This window comes from Lithobates pipiens, unplaced genomic scaffold (assembly GCF_037356315.1).
Source record: "Lithobates pipiens isolate NorthernLeopardFrog02 unplaced genomic scaffold, aLitPip1_a1.2 Scaffold_16, whole genome shotgun sequence".
Lineage (NCBI taxonomy): Eukaryota > Metazoa > Chordata > Amphibia > Anura > Ranidae > Lithobates > Lithobates pipiens.
The window spans coordinates 163,829,660-163,855,926 of record NW_027507748.1 but is presented as its reverse complement, the minus strand read 5'-3'; the positions used below and the strand labels follow the sequence as shown (position 1 = coordinate 163,855,926).

The 26,267-nt window shown below is 43.7% G+C and overlaps 1 protein-coding gene across 10 annotated transcripts in view; it reads right to left on the bottom strand.

Moving 5' to 3' along the window:
* MAP7D2 (MAP7 domain containing 2) overlaps positions 1-26,267 on the bottom strand; it is a 202,876-nt gene that overhangs the window by 86,502 nt on the left and 90,107 nt on the right. The gene's annotated exons all lie outside the window — the stretch shown is intronic.

Genomic DNA, 26,267 nt, shown 5'->3' with positions numbered 1-26,267 from the left:
ACTGTAAAACTCCAAGTCTAGCGGGGCAGTAGGAACGACTAAATGGGTGTACTGGGGTACTGGTCCTAGAAGATGCAGAAGCAGTGTGACTACACTCAGAGGTGTATTTAGAATCACAGGATCCAAGGAGCTACCTGGTCTGAAGTGTGAATGTTGCATTGCGAGGCAGTCCCCAGGTTGCGGCTCTCCATCACACCGGTGCAGGCACAGTGCTAGCAAATGGCACACTGGAAGACTCAGGGTACACACTGGATATAAGGTACCAAGAAAACATTACAAGAGCAAACTAAACAGACGCTAGGGGGAGAACGCAGGGAACAAGTGGGAATCACAGAGGGAGAGAGATTGGCACAGCAAGCAGAAATGAGGGGGAAGGAAGCAAAAAAGAAGAAACCATGCTGTGGAGACCATCCACAGCAACAGAAAATAAAGGGATACACAGACAGACACCTAGAGGAATAAGAGCGCAGCAAGAAAGAAACACTGGGGACAGCGACAAAACCAAACACACAGAATACAAGTGTACTGAAAGAACAGCAAACGTCATTGGAATAGGGCGGTCCAGCTTCAGTGTGGAGACACGTTGCTCGAGCACTAACCCACAGGGGCAAACGCTTAACCACTTGCCGACCATTCGCCATCATTAGACTGCAGCAGGTGAGCTGGTTCCTGCGAATTGGCGTTGACTCAGGAATGCTAGCTAGTGGGCAGATTCAAACAGGTGGGGCAGATTCAGTATCTGCGGGCCACCCGCTATCGTTGCCAAAGTTACATAACGGGGATCTGCCTGTGTAAACAAGGCAGATCTCCATTCTGACAGGGGAGATCACACAGATTCCATCTTTCTGCTTTGCAAGAAGACAGATCTATGCATTTCTTCAGGCAGCCCACCCCCCATACAGTTAGAATACACCTGGCAGGGAACATATTTAACCCCTTGATCACCCCTGATGTTAACCCCCTTCGCTGTGTCATTAGTACAACAGTGCATATTATAGCACCAATTACTATAATAACGTCACTGGTTCCCAAAAAGTGTCAAAAATGTCAGTAAGGTGTCCGAGCTGTCTGCATATCATATCATAACATCTCAGCAGTGCAACAGGCTGATTGCCTCCATGCCACGCCACATTGATGCAGTAATTCATGTAAAAGGTCCCCGACCAAGTATTAAGTGCATACTATACGGTACATTGACATACTTTTCAGTAAGCCAACATTTCTGTATTAAAAACCTTTTTAAATTGGTCTTATGTAATATTCTTATTTTCTGAGATAAAGAATTTGGAGTTTTTACTAGCTGTAAGCCATAATCAAAAATTAAAAGAAAGAAATACTTGAAATTTATCACTGTGTGGAACACATCTATATAAAATATGAATTTCACTTTTTGAATTGAATTACTGAAATAAATTAGCAACGTAAACCAAAAAAAAAAAAAAAAGAGTCATTGGCGCACAAATGAACATGCCTTTTGTTGGAGGTAGTTGTCCATGTGACAAACTACTAGCTGTTTGAATTGATGTCCTATAGTCCGTATCAATGTGCCGCTGTTTGACAACTTTTTTTTTTGCTTTTAAGATCCCAGGAGGGTCGGATGTCTGTCATTGTTTTTTTAGTGTTGAAAATTTTTTTATTGAAACATTTCAAGTAAAAACAATAAACGGTAACCATGAGGCAAATGTAGACAGGAACATTAACAGAAGTACATTTACGGGAGGCCGGCGAACGACTATTGGCTATAGCCGGTCCCTGACGGGAAGCTTGGAGAGTAGAGAGGACGGCCTGCTCAACGATCCATGAGGCCACAGTAGTGAGAAATACTCATGGGTTACTACATGAGGCAATATTTAAACAATAACATAGAAAAGATAGAAAGAAAGAGAGAAGAGAGAGGAGCAAAGTAAAAAGGAGCAAGGCGGTATAGGGGAAAGCTAAATAGCAAGAGGGGAGGAGAGGAAAGTGGGAGGGAGGGGGGAGGGGAAAGGAATATGGGCAAGGGAGGGGGTAGGGTAAGGGAGAGCCCACAGTGTCCTCATGCGTTCAAGATTTGGTTCATTAAAGTGTCAGAGGAAGAGAAGCGGAGCCAGATCGACCATTGAGAAAGAAATTTGGCGTAAGTGTCATTGTCCAGTGCCAACATCTCCTCCATTCTCATAGTGTCATTCATAATCGACAACCACCGTGACAATGGGGGAGTGGTCGTCGTCTTCCAATAAGCAGGTATCAGCTGTCTAGCAGAGGACATAAAGAAACGGAGCAATCTTGGTCTCTGTGATTTAATAGACCCGGGCAGTATAGAGAGTAATGCAATTTTTGGAGAGATAGGAACCGGAATATCAGCGAAGAGATTATAACATTCAAAAACCTGTGTCCAAAAGGGGCGGATCCTCTCAGTCCCACCAGACATGCATGTAAGTTCCGACTGAAGCTTCACAGCGCCAGCAGGTGGCTGGCGTAGACGGGAAAATCCTGTGTAAAGTAGCAGGGTCCCTGTACCACCTTGATAATAGTTTGTAGTTCTTTTCTTGGGAGTAGCAGGAGATTGTTGACTTATGTGTGAAATGAAAAGAGGTATGCCATTCCGGCACAGAGATGTCTTCACCCAAATCTGCAGACCACAGCCTGGTGTAATGTGGGAGTTGATCATGTGGTAAAGTCTGCAGTAGGTTATATAAGGAGGATAGTAAGTGTTTGGGAGTTTCTGGGAGCGAGCACAGTTCCTCGAAGTCGGTAAGCTTGCGATGCATTTGAGAGGAGGAGTGTAGGCGTCTGGCAAATGTGGATATATGTAGGGCCGTGAGCCAATCTCCGGAATCTGTCACGGAGACCGGGGTCCCCTGAGAGGGATGCACAAATGTACGGGCTTGCGGCCATTCTGCACGCTTAAAGGGTCCTAGGGAGGCTGCCCCTGTACTTTGTGGTAAAGTAGGATGGTCAAAGAGGGACGTTAGGGGGCCCAGATCCGAGGAGAGAGTGGTGTTTAGCCCCGTCCTGTACCACATCGTCAGGGAGGCCAGAGTCAGTGGGGACAAGGATGTCATACGAGAGTAGTCCTGTTTATAACCCCATGGAAGAGCTCGGAGATCTACAGGAGAAAGGTCCTGTTCAACAGACACCGAGGCCTTGCGGGAAGGGCGGGAGAGAACCATTCTATGATGCGAGTCAGGTGAGCGGCCTTATGATAAGTCTCAAAGTCAGGGAGGCCTGTTCCTCCCATAGTCTTCGGGATCGTTAGTAGTTTAAATTTAACCCTGGGGAGGCCCCTGTTCCACATGAATTTGATTGCCAACGAGCGTAGGGAGATAAAAAATTATTTGGGGACGTGGGTGGGGATTGTTTGAGATAAATACAGGAACTTGGGTAGAGTGTCCATCTTTAGGGTATTAATCCGTCCGAACCAGGGTAAGGGAGATCCCCCCCACTCCTTGAGGTCCTTCCGTATACGGTTAAGCAGGGGGATATAATTCAGGAAAAACAAATCAGCTAGGTTGGAGGGTATAACGACCCCTAGGTAAGGGATCCCCTTGGCCTGCCATTTAAATGAGAAGTTGGATTTCAGAAGGAACAGCGTGGAGGGGGCAAGGGATATGTTAAGGGCTTCTGTCTTAGAGATGTTGAGCTTAAAGTTACTATAGATACCAAAACGTTGAAATTCACTGAGTAGGGCTGGTAAGGAGATGTGAGGATTCTGATTATACACAAGGAGGTCATCAGCATACAGGGAAAGTTTGTGATGGGCAGACGGAGTTTGAATACCAAGAATGGAGGGGTTTTGTCGTATGGCACATGCCAAATGCTCAATGATGATGACAAAGAGGAGGGGGGACAGGGGGCAGCCCTGTCGAGTACCGTTTGCAATGTCAAAGGGAGCCGAAGGGAGCTCCAAGGCCAAGTTGTGCTAGAGACAGCTGTAGAAACTTCCAACTGACCCTATCGAAGGCCTTTTCAGCGTCGAAGGATAAGAGGCAGGCTCTCAGAGGGAAATGAGATGTATCGTCTTGGTAGTGTTGCCCCTTGCCTCCCTGCCAGGGACAAACCCCACCTGATCATTATGAATAATTTTAGGTAATAGAGGGGACAGACGGGTGGCTAGGACTTTTGCAAATAGCTTAATATCTATGTTGAGCAGGGAGATGGGCCGATAGCTGCTGCATTGGGATGGGTCCTTGCCTGGTTTAGGGATAATAGAGATGTTAGCAGATAAAGATTCCTTGGACGGGAGGCTAGAACTGTCCACCGAGTTAAAGGCTTTCGACAGAAGGGGAGCAAGCTGGGGGGCAAAAGTTTTGTAAAACCGGAGTGTAAAGCCGTCAGGGCCCGGACATTTTCCCACTTTAAGGACTTTAATAGCCTGTAGAAAGTCAAAGGTAGTCAGGGGCTCGTCCAAGGTCGCTGCGTCCACAGTAGGTAGAGCGGTCTCCAGAATATAAGCCTGCGTGGGGTCAGAAGACGGAGGGGACCTAACTGGGGGGGTTGCCTGTCATTGTTTTTTTAATCCACTATTTAATAAATTATGTTTATGGTTTATCACATTATAAGTTTCTTTGGTGCGCTGTATTCTGCTGGTTGTTTCTGTACTGAAATAAATAAACTTTGATGATATTCTAATTTTATGAGATGCACCTGTAAATACCCTTTTTCCCCCTTTTTTTTTTATATAAGTGATCACATTCCCTTTGTTCTCAGCTGCATAAAAGCTGGGGATGGAGAAGCAGCAGCAGCACACTGAGCTTCCAAGTGAATGGCTGTGCAGCGGGGGCATGTCAGGACAAGTTGATAATTGGAGGAGAGCACACCAAGTTCTCAGTCTAGGTAGAGAACTGACCAGTGTGTTCTCCTGCTTATTGTGGTCAGTTTAATAGGTCAGGAACCGTCAGGAACACCAGGGATTACAAAGGAAGCAATACAAAGAACAGGAGACTTCTTCATACAAGTACATGGTACAGCAGGCACATATCAGGAATGTGAAGTGTTGGGGTAACAAACGCTTAGTGGGTGGAATGCTGTAGTGGACTTTCTATGAAAATGCTTTTGTTAGAATAAGGCTTGTAGTAGTGTTTTCAAGGATAGGAGAATAAAATTAAAGCAGACGACATTATAAAAAGGAGGGAACATTTTTTTTTCTCCATCAAGGCTGTATACAAATGAAATTCTGCCTGCTCTAGAAAACGAATACCAAAAAACAGACTGTTTACAAACCCAGGCACCCACCAAGAACTCCGCTAGTGAACAAACCCTCTGGGCCCATTTCCACATCTGTCATGGTAATGCATGAAATCTGTATTTCTGCGTTGCAGTGCCATTCATTTTAATTGGCACCCCATCGCAGTGCATTGCTGGCTCATGATTGGCCAAGCATGCACTATGACCTCGCATGCTTGGCCAATCACAGCGCCGGCAGCGAGGAGAGCCATGATTGGCCACAGGCAGGATGCCTGTGGCCAATCATAGCTCAGGCTGTGTAGTACACACCCCACACTATATAAGGTCGCCAGCGCGGCGGCCTTGTGTAGTGTATTGGCGTCTGTAGGAGTTAGTGGGTGTTCTGTGTACCTTCAACACAGTATACACCGTTCGTTATCGGCAGATTTTGCGTTCTTGCTCTTCTGTAGTGGTTGTTGTCTGCGTTGCCCTGACCGCAGTATACACCGCTATATCCACCTATATAGCTAGCTATATTGCTCTTTTGTAATAGAGTTTGCAGTCAGTTGTAGGAGATTGTGCATGTTGTCTGCGTGCCCTGACTGCAGTATACACCGTTATATCCACCTATATAGCTCTTCTCTAATTGAGCCATCTGCAGGAGTTAGTGGGTGTTGTGTGCCTCCAGCACAATATACACTACCCAATTGCTGGTTTTCCCATCTCCCTTCAGGCCATTACCATGTCTGGAAGGCCAACAAGGAGAGGCAGACAGGCGCGAGCCGATACGAGGACAAGCAGGCTCTGTGTCTAGAGACAACAGTGCTGGTCATGGACGCGGTGCATCGTCATCATCAGCACGTGGCCATGGGAGACGCTTGTCCTTTTCGGCAGCTGGGCATGTTGAGCCGCAACATGCCGAAGACTTGGTAGAGTGGATGACCAAGCCCTCTTCATCCTCCTCCTCCTCCTCTCTCACCCAGGCTCAGGGTACTAGCAAAGCAGCTGCTAACGCATCGTCTTCCCTCCTCTCAATGTCATCATCAGTGACTCCTTCCCTAGACCCACCATGTCCTCCTGAGGAGTCTCCTGAACTCTTTGAGCACAGTGTTGGGTACATGCTCCAGGAGGATGCCCAGTGTTTTGTAGGCTCTGATGATGATACTCAGCTAGAGGAAGGCGTGAGCGCAGAGAGAGGGGATGCTCAAGAAGGACAGCAATCTGGCAGTCATGTTCCACAAGCTGCAGCATACTGGCAGGTTTACTCCAGCGATGAAGAGGGAGGGGATGATGAGGGCACTGACTCCACGTGGGTGCCTGGTAGGAGAGAGGAGGAGGAGGCGGCGGCACATGTCCAACGAGGCAGGATGCCCTCCGGGGGCCAGCTTAGGGGCAGCACACCGACTGAATCACACCGCAGAGCTCTGCCTGTGCAGGGCGCTGCCTCTGCGCGTTATTCTAAAAGTTCTTTGGTGTGGGCCTTTTTTGAGACGAGTGCATCAGATCGCACCGCTGCCATTTGCAACATATGTCTCAAGCGTATTTCGCGTGGCCAAAACATCAGCCGCTTGGGCACCACATGCTTGACCAGACATATATTGACCTGCCATGCAGCTCGTTGGCAAGCGTACCTCAAAGACCCACACCAAAGAACAAAGCGGACCTCTCCTTGCTCCTCATCAGCTGGGATCTCCAACCCCACTAGACCTTCAGTCCTCTCTGAAACCTGCTCTGAGAGGAATGAAGGTGTAGAATTACAGTGCTACCGGGCACTCTGCTAGCAGTACACCCACGTCTGATTATAGCAGGCAAATTTCCCTGCCCCAGCTGCTGGACCGTCGAAAGAAGTTCATTCCCAGCCATCCACATGCCCAGAGGTTGAATGCTAGCTTGGCTAAATTGCTAGCGCTTCAACTGCTGCATTTTCAGTTGGTAGACTCGGCTCCCTTCCGTGAGTTTGTACAATGTGCGGTTTCTCAGTGGCAGGTCCCCAAACGCCACTTTTTCTCATGGAAGGCGATTCCAGGCTCTCTACAGGCATGTGGAAGGCAATGTCCTTGCCTTGCTTGACAGGGCGGTCAGCGGTAAGGTGCATATTACCGCTGACTCATGGTCCAGCAGGCATGGACAGGGACGTTGCCTGTCTTTCACCGCCCATTGGGTCACTCTTCTGGCAGCTGGGAAGGATGCAGGACAAGGTGCAGTAGTGTTGGAGGTTGTTCCGCCACCACGCCTCCAAAATGCTACTATTGGTTGTGACACACCTCTCTCCTCCACCCCCTCTTCTTCCTCCATGGCCTCTTCCAGTGCTCTGTCCTCAGAACCAGCGGTGCTCCGTAGGCATTCCAGGGGCTACGCAAGTACGCAGGCAAAACGATGCCATGCCGTGCTTGCGCTGGTTTGTTTGGGGGGACAGGAGCCACACTGGGGCAGATATTTTGTCAGCTCTGCAGGGGCAGGCCGAGAGGTGGTTGACGCCACGCCAGCTTAAGCCAGGAATGGTGGTTTGCAACAATGGCACCAACCTCCTCTCCGCCCTCCGACAGGGACAACTGACCCATGTGCCCTGTGTGGCTCACGTCCTTAACCTGGTGGTGCAGCGGTTCTTGGGCAGGTACCCGGGCTTACAGGATGTCCTGAAGCAGGCCAGGAAAGTCTGTGTGCATTTCCGTCGATCATTTAATGCTTGTACTTGGCTGGCTGTGCTCCAAAAGGAGTTGAACCTGCCCAAGAACCGCCTTATATGTGACATGCCCACCAGGTGCAACTCAACGTTGGCCATGCTGCAGCGGCTGCACATGCAGCAGAGGGCCATCAATGAGTACCTGTGCGACTACGGCACCAGGACAGGGTCAGGGGTGCTTGGTTTTTTCCTCATGCCAGTGGGGCATGATCAGGGATGCATGCACTGTCCTGTCACCATTTGAGGAGGCCACAAGAATGGTGAGCAGTGACAGTGCATGCATCAGTGACACTGTACCTCTTGTCCACCTGTTGGAGCATACGCTGTGTGGAATAATGGACAGGGCACTTGAGGCAGAACAGAGGCAGGAAGAGGAGGACTTCCTGGCCTCTCAAGGGCCCCTTTATCCAGACAGTGTTCCTGGTGTCCCACCCATCACACAGGAAGAGGACGAGGAGGAAGAGGAGGAGGAGGAGAAGGAGGAGGAGGAGGAGGAGGAGGAGGAGGAGGAGGAGGAGGAGGAGGAGGATTGTGGCAGCATGGAGGTGGAGGCTGGCACTCAGCAGCAGTCTTGTAGGGATGATTTACAGTCCCAAGAATCCCGTGGAATTGCACGTGGCTGGGAGGAGGTAGCTGCGGATCATGTTGTCCTTAGTGACCCAGAGGACTCTGGACCGAATGCCTCAGCTAACCTACGCTGCATGGCCTCCCTGATCCTGCAAAGCCTGCGGAAGGATCCTCGTATTCTTCGGATCAAGGAGAGGGACCATTACTGGCTGGCCACTCTCCTTGATCCACGGTACAAGGGTAAGGTTGCCGACCTTATCTTGCCATCGCAGAGGGAGCAGAGAATGAGACATCTCCGGGAGGCCTTACAGAAAGGTCTGTGCAATGCGTTCCCAGAAACTGGGAGGTTACAAACTCCTGGTCCTGGACAATGTGTTTGCGAGGCATCGGTCAGAAGGAGCGGTGGAGAAGGTGGCTGTCTGACCGATGCGTTCAGACAATTTTTTAGTCCGCAGCCCCAAGGTATGATCGGTTCCAGCAACCATCGCCAGCGTCTGATTTACATGGTGCAGGAATACCTAGGGGCAAGGTCAGACTTGGACACCTTTCCCACCGAAAATCCTCTGGCTTACTGGGTCTTGAGGATGGATCACTGGCCAGAGCTTGCACAGTATGCAATTGAGCTACCGGCCTGTCCTGCATCCAGCGTTCTTTCGGAACGCACCTTCAGTGCTGCTGGTGGCTTTGTTACCGATCACAGGGTGCGCCTGTCCACCGACTCAGTTGATCGACTGACCTTCATCAAGATGAATCAGTCTTGGATCACCCACAGCTACCAAGCACCTGAAGCTGATTTAACCGAATAATTTTTTTTTGAAATATCACATCGCTTCAAGACTGCCTATGCTGATGCTGAGTGACTGTCCTGTTCTGTTGAATGTCTATTGTCTTCCTCCTCGGCTGATATGTTGGAAGAAAATTTTTGGTTCTCGTTGATGCCACCAGCCCAATTTTTCTGCCCCTGTTTAACAGGGGCATTTAATTACAATTTTTTATGCAATGCTTTGCAGCAGGGCTCATTCCTGCACCACAACTAGAGTATATGAGAGAGGTTGCAGTGTCATGGCACCAGCACCAGCAGCCCAATTGTTCTGCCCCTGTTTAACAGGGGCATGCAATTACAATTCTTGATATAATATTTCACAGCAGGGCCCGTCCCTGTGCCCACCGAGAGTAACTGTGAGGACTTACAGCGTTGTGGCACCAGCACCACAACCACCAAAGACCCAATTTTTCTACCACTGTTCAACAATGGCATGTAATTACAATCCTTGATATAATCGTTCACAGCAGGGTGCTCCAGCGCCCACCAAGAGTCACTTTGAGAGCTTACAATGTTATGGCAACACCAACACCTTGTTCCACCATTTCTGCAGAGCATATAGGGCAGGCCCCTACTTTCAAACATCCAATTTACAAACGTCTCCTACTTGCAAACAGAAGGAGACAACAGGAAGTGAGATGAAAAAAGACGGACGGCAAAACAAATTATACAGGGATGATAACCCTTCCCTACGTTTTCCAAAAAGCTTGAAAATAGATTTTTTGACTGGAGCTACACTTTAAAAATGTACCAGTTCAAAATTACACACAGATTCTACTCAACACAACAAATCTACACAAGTTTCCTTTTTTTAATATGGGTACGGGGTTCCCCTTAATATCCGTACAAGACCCAAAGGGGCTGGTAATGGGCAGGGGGGCTACCCATGCCATTTTTCTCAAGGATTTGCATCCATATTGCCGGAACCAGATATTACATTAAAAAACGCAAGCAGTTTGAAATGACTTTTTTCCATTAAATGTCATGTGCAGGGACTGTTCTAAACATGGGAAACACGCGGCACTTCACAGGCATATTATAGACACCCCCCAGGCACAATATTTAAAGGAATATTTCACTTATTTTTTTCACTTTAAATCGACAATAAAATTAGTGCTCCTGCCAAAACGGACATTTTTAAAAACATTTTAGGCATTGACCCATGTCCCCTGAGGCAGGAGCCAGGTCCCCAAACCCTTTTTTTTTAGGACAGTATCTTGCATATTAGCCATTAAAATTAGCACTTTTTATTTCGAACGTTTGAGTCCCATAGACTTCAATGGGGTTCTAACGTTAGTACGAATTTGCGGTCCGTTCGAAAGTTCTGGTGCGAACCGAACCGGGGGTGTTTCAGCTCATCCCTAGTAGATCCCAAAATGGAAACAAAAAATTAGAAAACAAGCTATGAAGCTAGCTGATCTGGGTGATTGGGTTAGGTTTTGGTTCCAAATTTTGCATTCTCAATTAAAATGCAACTCCGGTTCATTTTGGGTTTTAAGCTATGGACAAAGTGGGAATGAGAATATCTGCCAGGTTTATTGCAGTCTCTGGCCCCCTCATCAGGAATTCATTAATTTCCTGAGGGAAACCGCACCAGGGGAGAAAGAGCAAGATATCATTTAAATCAGTCGAATCCACCCATTAACATACCCTTCTTGCCCCCTTAGGGGGTACATTGCCAACAGTGATACCATTTACAGTGCCTTGAAAAAGTATTCATACCCCTTGAAAATTTCCACATTGTGTCATGTTACAACCAAAACCGTAAATATATTTTATTGGGATTTTATGTGATAGACCAACACAAAGTGGCTCATAATTGTGAAGCAGAAGGAAAATGATAAATGGTTTTCAATTTTTTTTTACTAATATGTGAAAAGTGTGGCGTGCATTTGTATTCCGCCACCGAGTCAATACTTTGTAGCTGCAAGTCTTTTTGGGTATGTCTCTACCAGCTTTGCACATCTAGAGAGTGACATTTTAACACATTAATTTCAAAATAGCTCAGGCACCATCAGATTGGATGGAGAGCGTTGGTGAACAGCAATTTTCAAATCTTGCCACAGATTCTAAATTGGATTTAGGTCTGGACTTTGACTGGTCCATTCTAACACATGAATATGCTTGGATCTAGACCATTCCATTGCATCTCTGGCTGTATGTTTAGGGTCGTTGTCCTGTTGGAAGGTGAACCTCTGCCGCAGTCTTAAGTCTTTTAGAAGAAAACCTGTTTGAGTCTGCAAGATTGTCCTGTATTTGGCTCTATCCACCTTCCCATCAACTCTGACCAGCTTACCTGTCCCTGCTGAAAAAAAAGCATCCCCACAGCATGCCACCACCATGTTTCACGGTGGGGATGGTGCGTTCAGGGTGATGTGCAGTGTTAGTTTTCCGCCTCACGTAGCGTTTTGCATTTAGGCCAAAAAGATACATTTTGGTCTTGTCTGACCAGAGCACCCATTTCCAGTGTGCTGTGTCCTCTACATGGCTTCTCATAAACTGCACTTATGGTTTTCTTTCAAAAATAGCTTTATTCTTGCCACTCTTCCATAAAGGCCAGATTTGTGAAATGCATGACTAAAAGTTGTCCAGTGGACAGATTCTCACACCTGAGCTGTGCATCTCTGCAGCTCTTCCAGAATGACCATGGGCCTCTTGTCCGCTTCTCTGATTAATACTCTTGTCCAGCCTGTCCGTTTAGGTGGTCTGCAGGTGTGCCATAGTGCTCCCTGAGATATTCAATGTTTGGGACATTTTTTTTAATAACTTAACCATGCTTTAAACTTCTCCACAACTTTATCCCTGACCTGTCTGGTGTGTTCCTTGGCCTTCGTGATACTGTTTGTAGACCTAGGTTCTCTAACAAACCTCTGATGGCTTCCCAGAACAGCTGTATTTATACTGAGATTAAATTAAAAAGAGGTGGACTGTATTTACTAAGGGGGCTGAATACAAATGCATGCCACACTTTTCAGATGTTTGTAAAAAATTTGAAAATCATCTATCATTTTCCTTCCACTTGACAATTATTGTGTTGGTCTATCACATAAAAGCCCAATAAAATAAATACAATACATTTAAACTTTTGGTTGTAACATGACAAAATGTGGAACATTTCAAGGGGTATGAATACTTTTCAAGGCACTGTAATAATTCATTCACATGAAAGGCCAGGCCATTTTTTTTATACACGGCACTGCGTTACTTTAACTGACAAATGCATGGTCGTGTAACGCTGTACATAAATAAAATTTATGGGTTTTTTTCACCACAAATAGAGCTCTATTTTTATGGTATTGTATCACCTCACCGGTTTTTATTTTTTGCACTATATAGAAAAATAGCCAACAATTTTGAAAAAAAATATATATATTTTTTTTTTACTTTGTGCTATAAAACACAGACAAAAATAAAAATAAAAATAAAAATAAGTAAAAATCAAATTTCTTCATAAAATTTAGGCCAATATATATGCTGCTACATGTTTTTGGTAAAAAAAAAAAATAGAAAAATCCAATAAACGTATATTGATTGGTTTGCGCAAAAGTTATAGCGTCTACAAACTAGAATATTTTTCTGGAATTCTGGACATAAATCAAAGCCATCAAGTAGTGAATAAATGTGTTTGTGTTACTCATAGTCAGCCAGTTTTCTTCTGTTTTCCAAGTCAGGCTAGAAGACATCTTTATTTATTACACTCCTATACAGTTTGTTTTGCCTTTCAAATAATCAATGTGTAGTGCCGGCAGCAGAAAGTCACCTTGGACTGTGGAAGGCCCAGTCAGTCAATCATTAAAAGGGAACCTAAATTGTAAGTTTTCAATGCTGACATCTCTTCCTGAAATTGCTGTCTGGCTGTCGTATTTTATAATAATTCTATAGCCAGATTTTGCTCCAGTAAGAGCATCTTTTGAATTTGAGAACCCATAACCAAGTAGTTTCATATGAGATGTGGAGGGCTGGAACGAGCCGAATTTTGATCCAAGTCAGTATTGCATATTACATACACGGACGTACTGTACACATCTCCAAGCTTAACGTCATCGTCATTGTAGTACATAGACTTGTTCCCTGTAACCCAGGAGCCGCGGTAAATGGAAGTTTATTATTGCTGTGACAGTAGTGATATAGTGTAGCATTATTTTGGATTGTCCCCTACAAATGCTAGTTTGCCATCCATTATAAAAGTTCCTCTTGATCCTGCCAGAAATCTAAGCTCCTATTTTCCTGTAGTGAGAGGACAACTCTGCATCTGTTGCACTGCGGTCCTCCCCGAACTGACTGAAGAGAGAATGAAATGTTCTGTAGCACGGCATAGGAAACGTGGGCAAGACAGACAATATTATTGAGATTTCAGCACAACAAAGCAGAATTCTCAGTTCCCTAGGAGCTCATTGGATTTCTAGTAGTATTAAAAAGGGTATATTACCGTTCTTGAAGTGTTTTAAAAAAAATATATAACACATAGGGAGATGGGCATATATTGCCGAGTTATACTGAATAGATTTTTTTTAAAACATTTTTCTGACACATACTTAATCATGCCGGGAAAGAGAATTGCATAATATGTGTATGTTAAAATAACTAGACTAGCTATTCTCAATTAGGGTTCCTCCGGAGGTTGCTAGGGGTTTCCTGAACAGTGGCAAACTTGCCTTTCATCATATGGTGCCTGTATAGCGCATCGTTTCAACATTCTTCCTACAGACCACACATGCAAAGGCCATCTTGCTGCTCATTGGCCACAATGTAAGGGTGTCCTTCTCCAATGTTTAATGAAATGGTGCAGTCTTTTCATTGTCCACCAATGTAATGGGCATTCTTCCTCTGAAGGAGCACAGATATAAAAAGGCGCCCTTCTGTCACTGACCGCCAAGGTAGGGAGGCATTTTCCCCACTGGCCGCCAAGGTAGGGAGGCATTTTCCCCACTGGCCGCCAAGGTAGGGAGGCATTTTCCCCACTGGCCGCCAAGGTAGGGAGGCATTTTCCCCACTGGCCGCCAAGGTAGGGAGGCATTTTCCCCACTGGCCGCCAAGGTAGGGAGGCATTTTCCCCACTGGCCACCATGGTAAGAGAGGCATTCTTCTTTAGATATTGTTAGAATTATTTGAAAATTTTGTGAACGTCACTGAAAATGATCTTCTATAAAGAGCTTTTATTAAATGGAACACAGGTCTTCAACCTGTGGCCCTCCAGCTGTTGCAAAACTACAAATCCCATGAGGCATTGCAAGGCTGACAGATACAAGCATGACTCTCAAAGGCAGAGGCATGATGGGACTTTGTAGTTCTGCAACAGCTGGAGGGCCACGGGTTGAGCACCCATGATAGAGCGTTAGGTGTAAACAAAAACAAAAAAAGCCACGTTTTTCAAATGAGATCTATACCTTCCCAGTCCCACTATTGTACTGTGATCTGCGGATATAATTTTTAGAGCAGATTACCTAAAGCCTGAAAGTTATTTCAAGGTTTTCTCAGAGCTAAGAAAAAAAAAAAAAAAGCAGAGTGAAAAGCTGAACGAGACTATTACCATTAATAACTATAACTAAAATGTTTGTGAAACTGGATGAGATATTGGTTTGACTTGAAAATACAGTGTAAGCAAGCTCTGAACAGAAACAATTATCTGTATATACAGGATCTCCAGTAGAGTTATATGTCTCCCAAGACCCATCAGAAAATGAACCTCAGGACCAGAGAAGGAAGAAATCGCTTTAGGTCATCATTACATTAAGCTGTTTAAAATGCAATCCCTTTAACCAGGAAATCAATATTTAATTTCCAGGTTTTTCCTGAGATACAAGACATGTATGACAAAAGACAAACAAGTCATTACCGTCAACCGATTACTGATAAGTAGTAGCAGCTTTTTGGTATTTAATACAGTGTTTTTGAATAAGGTTTAATAAAAATTATGGTTTATTGGTAAGCGGAAGTTTACAAATCACTTATAAATTAAAAGCAACCAGTGGCCTAATATTCCATCTCTGGATGTGTTTTCCCCATTATCCATTTCTGAGCCCACAATAAAATAATCCTGTAGTGAGGGAATACGTAACCTACTCATTGGTGACTTCTCAATCAGAAAATGTTAATTGCTTGTCTACCATATTGATCAAATAGTCTTAAATCTTGAGTCAGAAGAATGCAAATCTGCCTACAGTGGGATGCATGCTTGGTCTAAATAGTGATTTGATAAATATTGAAAGCAGACACAAATCTGCAACTAGTAGCAACAGGAGAATATACACCAATCAGCCATAACATTATGACCACTGACAGGTAAAGTGAACAACATTATTTCCTTACACCACCACCTGAAAATGGGTGTGACACAGGTTGCAGCAAGTGAACAGGTTGTCCCTGAAGTTGATGTGCTGAAATCAGAAAAAACGGGCATCCCAGTTTGTTGTGTATGGGGCTATGCAGTAGAACTGCAACTAACGATTCATTTGTCTGTCGACTAATCTATTGATAATTTTTTCGATTAGTCATCGACTATACGATTATTTTTAATTAATTTAGTGTTTTGTTTTTTTGATTAGCTAATTAATCCTTTGGATAACAAAAATTATAAGTACAAAAAAAAAAGTAGGAAAAAAAGAATATAACTAGTACATACAAATATTATATATAAGTATGTACTTATATTCTTTTCACCCCTTTCACACCAGGGCGAGCTCCGCTTTAAGAAATGTTAATTATGCTTAAGCAGTAGCCAGGATTTTTTTTTTGAAGTCCTCCTAAAAATTAAATGACTCTTCCTTTTCCTGCTTGACTTGCTTTTAGCCTTCTAGCTGCATGCTGTATCTGTGGTGTGAGATCATCTAAGTCACGGCTGCCTCTACTGCTAGTCTCATGAGATTTGGTAATGTTACTATTGTTCTGTTCACTGTTCTCCTCCTGAGGGTTTTTGGAGTAGAAGCTGGACCTGTAATGAAAAAAAATCTCCTGATTCATTAATTTTGTGGATCTGTGCCTTACTTTTGTTTCTGTTGCTGTGGGACATAAGGGAAACAATTTGCCTCCACTAAGACCCCTTTCACACCAGGGTATTTTGCAGGCGCTATAGCATTAGAAATAGCGCCTGCAATCCGCCCTAAAGAAGCTGCACCATTGTCTGTAGTGTGAAAGCCCGAGGGCTTTCACACTACAGCGGTGCGCTGGCAGGACGTCAGGGAAAAGTCCTGCCAGCAGCAGCTTCTTTGGAGCGGTGAAGGAGCGGTGTGTTTACTGCTCCTCCACCGTTGCTCCCTATTGAAATCAATGGAGCACGCTGTAATACGGCCAGCAAAACGCCGCCATTGCGGCATATTGCCGGCGGTTTTAACCCCGTCTCGGCCGCTAGCAGGGGGTAAAATCGCCCCGATAGCGGCCGAAATGCGCCGCAAATCCGGCGGTAAAACTTCTATCGGAGGTGTGGTGTGAAAGGGGTCTTAATCTTACCTTTATGTTATGTACTTATTTTTTGTAAAATTAAGATAAATTTTTTGTAAAGTTAAGATAAAAGAATAAAATATATATATATATATATATATATATATATATATATATATATATATATATATATATATATATATATATATATATATATATATATATATATATATATATATAATTTTATTTCATCTTAGCTTTATATTTTATGTTCAGAAGTTCATGAATGTTTATATGAATTTTTTACAATGTTTTCTTTTTTTTTTAAGGGGGAGGGTGTGTGGGGACAGTGTCAGTGTGTTTTTTTATTTTTATTTATTGCAATTTTTTTTATCAGCCCTGTTGAGGGGGCTATGGTGAGATATTCGAGATAGACAGCTAGCCAGTGTGATGCTTTAGGCAAAGTTCTGCTGGGAAACCTTGGGTCCTGCCATTCATGTGTATACTACTTTGATAGATCATGGCTGTTTTGGCAGAAAAAGTGGGACCTACTCAATATTATGTGGGTAGTCATAATGTTACAGCCGATTGCTGTATATTTCTCTATACTCTACACCAGTGATGGCAAACCTCAGCATCCCCGATGTTTTAGAACTACATTTCCCATGATGCTCATGCACTCTGCAGTGTAGTTGAGCTTCATGGGAAAAAGTAGTTCCAAAACATCTGGGGTGCCAAGGTTCGCCATCACTGCTCTACACTGACACAAACACAAAGTAGCACACACCTTCTTTGTTGAAGCATTAATGTATATGTAAACCCTAAATTAATGACATTTGATTGGCTAAAGCACTGTGCATTAAACATCTGCTATTGTTTTTAATAAAAACAGGATTTTTGTACTTACTATAAAATTTCTTTGAGTTCATGGAAAGAAATATATTTTGAGGCGGGCAATAGTTTAAAAATAACAAACAAAAAAACAAAAAGGAAAACAAAAAACACAGTAGCATCCACACAGCATACTCATTAATGAGCCTTCAAAGGCTAGATCACACCAGAAGCTGTGCCATGGCTCTGGACCTGGAAAGCACTCTATGGCCAACACAAGCCACAAAGGTCCGGAAAGTGCCAAAAGCAAAGCCCAATGGCCAAAGGACACATTCCTTGCAATCTTTGGTCCAGCAAGATGTAGGACTGGCCTCCAAGGCTATTGCAGAAGATATGCTGCATAAAGAGTCCAGCTTAGCTGGGTGTAGATGAAGTCTTAATTTAAGGAAAATCTTAAGAGAAAATCTGTCCATTCTCCTAGGACAGCGGATTTTGGTTTGACAGTGTCCAATCCCTCCTGTAGGCAGCAGTATAAGCCAGTTTCAGAATAACTGGACCCGCTGTTTTTCACATATTTTTCAACTTGTGTTGCAAATTAAACACTGCTAATGGCACGCAGCATGTTTGTAGTCATTTCCCATCTACATGCATGCATGCATGCATTTACATAGTGGCCGAGTGTCATCTCCAGGCAATTTTTCCTAATGGTCAGAACAGTGGAACATACTGTACCTGTGGTATGTGGATCAGCATAGCCACTTGCAGCCTCTATTGAAAAAGAGCGTAGTAGGGCAGCAACACAGAAGAACAATTGGGAGATGGACAAAGAGAGGTCAACTTATATAAGGTATTGTCATATTAAATGCACAGGGGGTGGGTCCCTTTTCTCTGGTTGGGTGATGTGGGCACTTGCCATTAGTGGTAAGGTCCTCTAGGGCTTCTGAAGACCATACAGTGTGAGGTAATGAAGAGGTGAACAGCAGCCACAGCAAAGACTGCACGACTGGACCACCCATTTTCACTCACTGAAGCATTCAGGGCAAGGGATAAGGATGGAAGATTTAGGTAAGCTTCAAAAGGCATTTATTAGTAAATGGGTAGGAGGGGGAGAGTATTGCCAAGAGATGGGCTTGATGGTTGCCTGGCATAACGCAAGCTGGAAAAAACCTAAAAAAAAAAAAAAAAAAAATGGTCCAAAAGCCCATTTCTATCACTCAAATACATTTGATATCACAAGGCAAGCAAGGATATAAACTTTTTTTCAATAAACGCTACCTTCAAATATGCCCATAAAGGCATCTCAAATATCCATACAGCCCAGTCAGTTAAACTTTGGATGAATTCCAGGAAAGCTTTAAGTTTGTCTACACAATGTTAACAGACGCTGTATTGCGCTAATCTACAGTTTCCAGGCAACAAGAAAAAAAAATTGAAATTTTTCCCCATTATGCCTCTAAAGGTTCTATGTACAGTACACAATATTTTTAAGAAGACAGAATATTTTGCTAAAAAGATTTCCATGTGCAGCCAGATTGTACAGAATAGGAAAGAAACTGACAGTGTCAAACATTTAAAGTGATTGTAAACGATCACCTTTTAAAACAACCCATTCAGTTTAAAATAGAAAATGAAAGGCAAAACGTTTTTGTATAGTTATATAAATATCCATCTTTTTTCACTTTTTTTTTAATAAATTATCACATTCCCTCTGCTCTCAGCTGCATAAGAGGTGGGAGGAGGAGAAGCAGCAGCACACTGAGCTTGCCAGTGAATGGCTGTGCAGTGGGGGGGCATGTCAGGACAAGAAGTCTGATTATTGGAGGATAGTACACAGAGTTCCCAGCACAGCTAGAGAACAGACCACGCTGTGCTCTCCTGCATAATGTGATCAGTTTTAAATAAGCAGAGGGACTAGCAGGAACACTAGGGATTTCACACAAAGAAAGCAATACAAAAGAGAACAAGATACGTTCTCATACAAATACATGGTACAGCAGGCACATTTTAGGAGTATGACCTGTTTGGGTATCAAATACAACATATTTAAATAATATAATCTATTTTTACTAAAACCAGGGACACCAAGTTATTTTGTAAGTATAATTTCTCACTGTCCCTCCATTTCCTTATTCTTTAACCACTTAAAGTACCTGTATATACAGTGCCCTGAAAAGGTATTCATACCCCTTGAATTTTTCCACATTTTGTCATCTTACAACCAAAAACGTAAATGCATTTTTATAGGGAATTTATGTGATAGACCAAAACACAAAAGTGGCATATTATTGTGAAGTGGAAGGAAAATAATAGATGGTTTTAAAATTTTTTTACAAATAGATATGTGAAAAATGTGGTGTGCATTTGTATACAGCCCCCCTTAATCAATACTTTGTAAAACCACCTTTTTCTGCAATTACAGCTGCAAATCTTTTTGGATTACGCTCTACCAGCTTTGCACATCTAGAGAGTGACATTTTTGCCCATTCTTTGCAAAATAGCTCAAGCTCTGTCAGATTGGACGGAGAGAGTCCAAACAGCAATTTTCAAGTCTTGGCACAGATTCTCAATATTATTTAGGACTGGACTTTGACTGGGCCATTCTAAAACATGAATATGCTTTGATCCAAAACATTCCATTGTAGCTCTGGCTATATGTTTAGGGTCGTTGTCCTGCTGGAAGGTGAACCTTCAAGTCTTTTGCAGACTAACAGGCTTTCGTCTAGGATTGCCCTGTATTTGGCTCCATCCACCTTCCCATTAACTCTGACCAGCTTCCCTGTCCCTGCTGAAGAAAAGCATTCCCACAACATGATGCTGCCAGCACCATGTTTCACGGTGGGCATGATGTGTTCAGGGTGATGTGCAATGTTAGTTTTCTGCCACACAGTGTTTTGCTTTTAGGCCAAAAAGTTAAATTTTGGTCTCATCTAACCAGAGCACTTTCTTCCACGTTTGCCATGTTGCCCACATTCCATAAAGGCCAGATTTGTGGAGTGCATGACTAATAGTTGTCCTGTGGATCTCTGCAGTTCCTCCAGAGTTACCATAGGCATCTTGGCTGCTTCTCTGATTAATGCGCTCCTTGCCCGGCCTGTCAATTTAGGTGGACGGTCATGTCTTGGTAGGTTTGCAGTCATGTCATACTCAGATGATGAATGAAACAGTGCTATGTGAGATGTAAAAAAAAAAAAAAAAAATCCCAAACTTTTGAACACCTTACCCTGCTTTAAACTTCTCCACAACTTTACCCCATCTGGTGAATTTCTTGACCTTCCTAATACTTTTTGTTCACAAAAGGTTTACTAACAAACCTCCGAGGGCTTCACAGAACAACTGTTATTATACTGAGAGTAAATTACACACAGGTGGACTCCATTTACTAATTAGGTGACTTCTGAAGGCAATCAGTTCCACTTAATTTTAGTTAGGGGTATCAGCGTAAAGGGGGCTGAATACAAATGCAAGCTGCACTTTTCAGATATTCGTAAAAAAAATATTGAAAACATTTATAAAAATTTCCCTCCACTTCACAATTACGTGCCACTTGGTGTTGGTCTGTCACATGAAATCCCAATAAAATACATTTACGTTTTTGGTTGTAACATGACAAAATGTGGAACATTTCAAGGGGTTTGAATACTTTTTCAAGGCACTGTACCACTTCATTACCAAGCCACTACTGTGATACTGTAGTTTGACTCATTTACTCGTGTAAACCTCTACCCAAATTAAAAATCGTATTTTTTCATCGTACTTACCTGTAAAATCCTTTTGAGTACATCATGGGACTAGCTAGGCTAATATTCATTACTTGCTGGGTTATTCTTCATCTCCAGGTGAATGGACAATGGTAGACCAAAAGGTCTTTAAACAGGAAGTGATCCCCTATATAACCCCTCCCATACAGGAAGTCTTTCAGTTTTGTAGCAAGCAATGAAGCATCAAAAAGAGGAGAGGGATTTCTGCGTCCCACAATGTACTCAAAGGATTTTACAGGCAAGTATGACGAAAAATTCTTTTTTTTTTCATACATCATGGGACACAGAGTTAGGCTAATATTCATTACCCGCTGGGACGTCCCAGAGCAATAGCCTTAAGGGGAGGAAGACACCCTTCCAAACAATAGCCATCCGACATTATACATCAGCCCGCAGTACACTGCAGCCAAAATCCCAATCCTCGGCTGCTCGAACATCCACTTGATACAATTTTGTGAACGTATGCACTGAAGACCAGGTAGCAGCCTTACAAATCTTAGCCACAGATACCTGATGGTGTAACCCCGAGCCAGACTTCGGATTGCATCGCTGGATACAGGGAGGACACGGAGAAGTTTCTTACCTTGTCCCCTGGATCCAGCAATGTCCTCCGCGCTGTGTGATCGAGTTGTCCTCCGCTCGATTCACACAGTGCCGAATGCTGCCGAGCTCAGTTCCCTGCGACGCCACGGCGCACGGGAGCGGAGATCGGCGCCAAATTCAAAAAAGTAAAAGTACACAAAGCACACACAGTACTGTAATCTTACAGATTACAGTACTGTATAAAAAAATTACACACCCCCTTTGTCCCTAGTGGTCTGTGCAATGCCCTGCATGCACTTTTATACTATAAATACCGTTTTTTCTGCCTGGAGTTTGGAGATTGTCCATAGCAACCAGAAAGTGTCCCTTTTTCAGTGTTTTAGGATTTGATTACATTATTGAATAATTTTTATTATTTATTATATTATAAACTTTATCATACCCGGGATGTCTGCTAGACTCTGGTTTGAACAGATTTAAGAGTTACTCCTAAGAATTACAGGGCTACAATATAAAACGCCAAATTTCCATGCAAAATAATTGTACCGCTTTCAGCACCTAAAACCAGAATGAATCATACCACCAGGGAGGTTAATAATGACTTTCTTGTCAACAAGGTCTTTCAAGCCCTGTGTTTTATCTATCGGACAAGTCAAGTTCTTGTTTAAGGGAAGAGACTGCTGCATCTACAGCTGGCTTACATTTTCTCTGTCCTGGATCAGTAGGCTGATATGCAAGTAATTGCTTCAGGGGCGTTATGTATACGCCTATTGTTTTATACATATGCATAAACTAAAATTATTGTATTTTTTTTGTATTGATTTCATATTTTGTGTTTTCAGAGAGTGGCTTCCCTGAGGAAGAATTTATATATGCATTCAAAACGCATTGAATTTTTTCAACTACTCATCATTTAGAGTCATGATACATCTTATGTCTCTTCATTGAACTGTAGTTTGAATATCGCCACTCTCGAATTGTGATATATTTGTATATTTTTTTTTTTATCTTATTCCATGACCATTTGTATAACCAATATTTTTAAACTTTTTGTAATAAATCATTTTCATTTTTTTTTTACATGATTTATATATTTGTTTTGGTTAATATTGCCTGTAAAATCCCGATTTTTGAGGTATTCAACTAACATGTATGTTCAGGGATGATGGCAATTACGTGCTGCTCCACATGAGTCTAATTAATCTATGCATCTACAGCTGGCATGCTCCACAAACTTTTTATCCATGGGATATAAAAGGCAAAACCTCTCTTTGGAGGAACAAAAGTCCTGTTAGGATGTCCCCAATGAGCATACACTGCCTGTTCCAACAGAGGGTATAAGGGGAAAGCCTGTGTGGCCTGAAGAGGCCTCAGGGATCCCAAAGATGACCAGGGAGACTCAGTAACCTCTGCAAGAGACAACTTAAAGGCAGAACAAACCATTTTGGTAAGACCCCTTTCATACTGGGGCGTTTTTCAGGCGCTACAGTGCTAAAAATAGCATCTGAAAAAAGCCTCAGCTGCAAACCCAGTGTGAAAGCCCAAGTGCTTTTACACTGGGGCGCTTCATTGGCAGGGTGTGACAAAAGGTCCTGCCAGCAGCTTCTTTGCAGCGATGTAGGAGTGGTGAATACACCGCTCCTGCCCATTTAAAACAATGGGGCAGTGCTGCCATACCTCGGCAAAGCGCCACTGCAGCAGCGTTTTGTGGGTGGATTTAACCTTTTCGTCCGCAAATGGGGGTCAAAACCGCCCCGCTAAAACAACAATAAAGCGATGCTAAAAATAATGTCACTTTACCGCCAAAGCCCGAGGCGGCTCAGTATGAAGGGAGTCTAGGAGTCAGGATCAAACGCCTCTGTGATTGAGAGGCAGACACCAACTGGATATCTTCTTGTCCAGATTGCTCAGAAGCACACTCATTGGCCAGGCCATTCACAGAATCCTGAGCTTTAAAGGTCTTCCTCTTACTCAAACCATTCCTGCTCCAGACTAGGAAGCTCCAGGGAGGGGGATCTGTCACACTTCTTGCCACCCTGCGGAATGGAGGCAATCATGCCAGCAATCCTGTGCTCTAACCCGGCTAGGGCTGAGGACAGTTCATCCTTAGTGATAAAGGGTGAAGCAGCAGTGTTGACTGTAGGCACAGTCCCAGATAGGCGCAGCGGCTCAGATCGCCCAGAAGCCTCTGGTCCTCCAGGGGATACAACACTAGGGATACGACTAGGTTCATCAGGAACTGATGACATAGGTGTGCCCTTCCCTGTAGTGTTAGTCTCACTCCTCCTTTTTGAAGACATTTACTAGCCACAAAAAAAATGAACCTGGGTGTAGTATTAACACACCTCAGAAGGCAGACCCTTTAATAGGGCTCACCAAGCCCCTATGCAACAATCCTGCTAAGTACCTTTAGCCTGCCAAGCAACACCTGGTGACTTATGTGAGAAGGAGAAATTAACCGAGGTAAGTGCCTGGTTCAGAGCCTGCTCTGTGTCCCACAGCTGCCTTCTGGAAGCACCGCATGCTTGGCATACAAGGCTTTGCTCCGGAAAGTTCTGCGCATGCATGCGGACGCACGTGCGCAGTTCCGGTGAACCTGCGTGGCCATATTCGCATATGATGCAAGTAATCGGCGCGTGTTCTTGCGAAGCCGCGTGTGCCATGGCCGCCAAACTGCTGAGCCCAGTGGCGCTTTTGCAAACACACGTGTGTGCCATGGCGAACCAAAGCAAAATGGCGGACCGTCGTGCATCATACAGGTAAAAAAGGTACACTGTGCAAAACACCCCCAGCTAGCCCAAAAACTCCCCTCGTATGGTCACCGCACACAGGTGTCCAACCTTTAGCTAGCTTGACTGATTGTTACAATCACTGGGACACCCCACAATAATAATAAAGGGGTTTTACTTACCCGTCCACGGCAGGTTTCTGTCACTTAAGGACCTTCAAGGACTGGGTACCCTTTTCATTTTTAGGGTCCACTCCCTTGGACCTGTCCAGGATTCCACTTTGCAGGGTCCAGTGCCTGGAGGCTGCATTACAGGCAAAATATTGCAGGATCTTGAGTCTTCTTTGCAAGGCTCGGGTACCATTTATCTAAGCATATAAAACCTGTGTCAAATGGATCCGATCAGTCGGTCCCTTGATTAATTTAAGAACAGTTTGTGGGACTAGAGACCTGGAGTTCACAGAACTCAAACAACCATGCCATCCACCTTGCAGACACTGGTAAAAAAACGAACAAAAAAAAACTGAAGTTTTTGAATGAAAATTTGCCTAACTCTGTGTCCCATGATGTATGAAAAAGAAATGTCTTTTTTTTTTGTTTGTTTGTTTTGTTTTAGAACAGATAGAGCCTTCTTTTGGTGGTATTTATAAAAAAAAAAAAAAAAAAAAAAAAAAAAAAAAAAAAAAAAGCAAAGTTCTGACTGCCTATCACATTTCTTGAGACCCTAAAAACCCAGAAGAGAACAAACCACACCAAAAATGTTTAGTTTAGGGTATAGCATATACAGCGCAGCAGTCTGACTGCATGAGTCAGGACTATGCAGTGCACAGTTCACCGTGTAGATTTCATTGGTCAGGCTACCCTTTTGGTAATGGTTCACTGTGAGTGCCACGTTAAATGATGGCTGTCAATGTAGTGTGCCCCCTTAAATGTTGAAGATCAGTGGTGAGTGGCGAGTGCCCAATAACCGTTGGTGGTCAGTTGTGTTTTTTCCCCCATATCATTGATGGTTGGGGTTTCCCCTTTATGGTCAATATACTCCTTTGCTATTGTGTGCCCCACTTTTGTTGGTGGTCAGTGGGAAAAAAAATGTATGTTACGCTTAGCGTCTTTTTCGACAGCCACAATGAGACACATTGCTGCTTTTTAAATTTGCTCTGGCGTCGCTCCAGCCTTTTCCGCTTGAGAAGCTGCCATAGCTCTAGTAGAGTGTGCTTTTATAACAGGAACTTCTTTTCCTGCTAACGTATAGGCCTGGCCAATCGTTAACCTGAGCCATCTGGCAATAGTGCGTCTAGACGCTTTGTACCGCTCTCTTGCCCCAGAAAACAAAATAAACAAGGAATCGGACTGCCTTACTGCTTTCGCCAGCTCCAAGTACTGCAGGATACATCTCCTTACATCTAATGTTTGAAATTTAAAAGCATTTTCTCCTGAGGAATTAGGGCAGAAAGTGGGTAAAACCATCTCCTGGCTTCTATGAAACTTCAAAGCCACTTTAGGTAAGAATGCCAGATCGTTATGAAAACTACCTGATCTGGAAATAAAACACAAGGGGGTCTGACTGACAAGGCCAGTATTTCGATGACCCTTCTGGCAGTTGTCACTGCAACCAAAAATATTGTCTTGAAAGTAAGATCTTTTAGAGAACAATTCTCTAAAGGTTCAAATAGGGGCTTCTGTTAGGGCCTGTAAGATAGGTCCCACTTGGGGAAGGGTAAGCCTTGAACTGCCTCCCTAGTGCTCTGAAAAATCTGACCACCCAAGGGTTGGCAGCCAGAGGTCTTTCCAAATATGCACTAAGTGCTGATA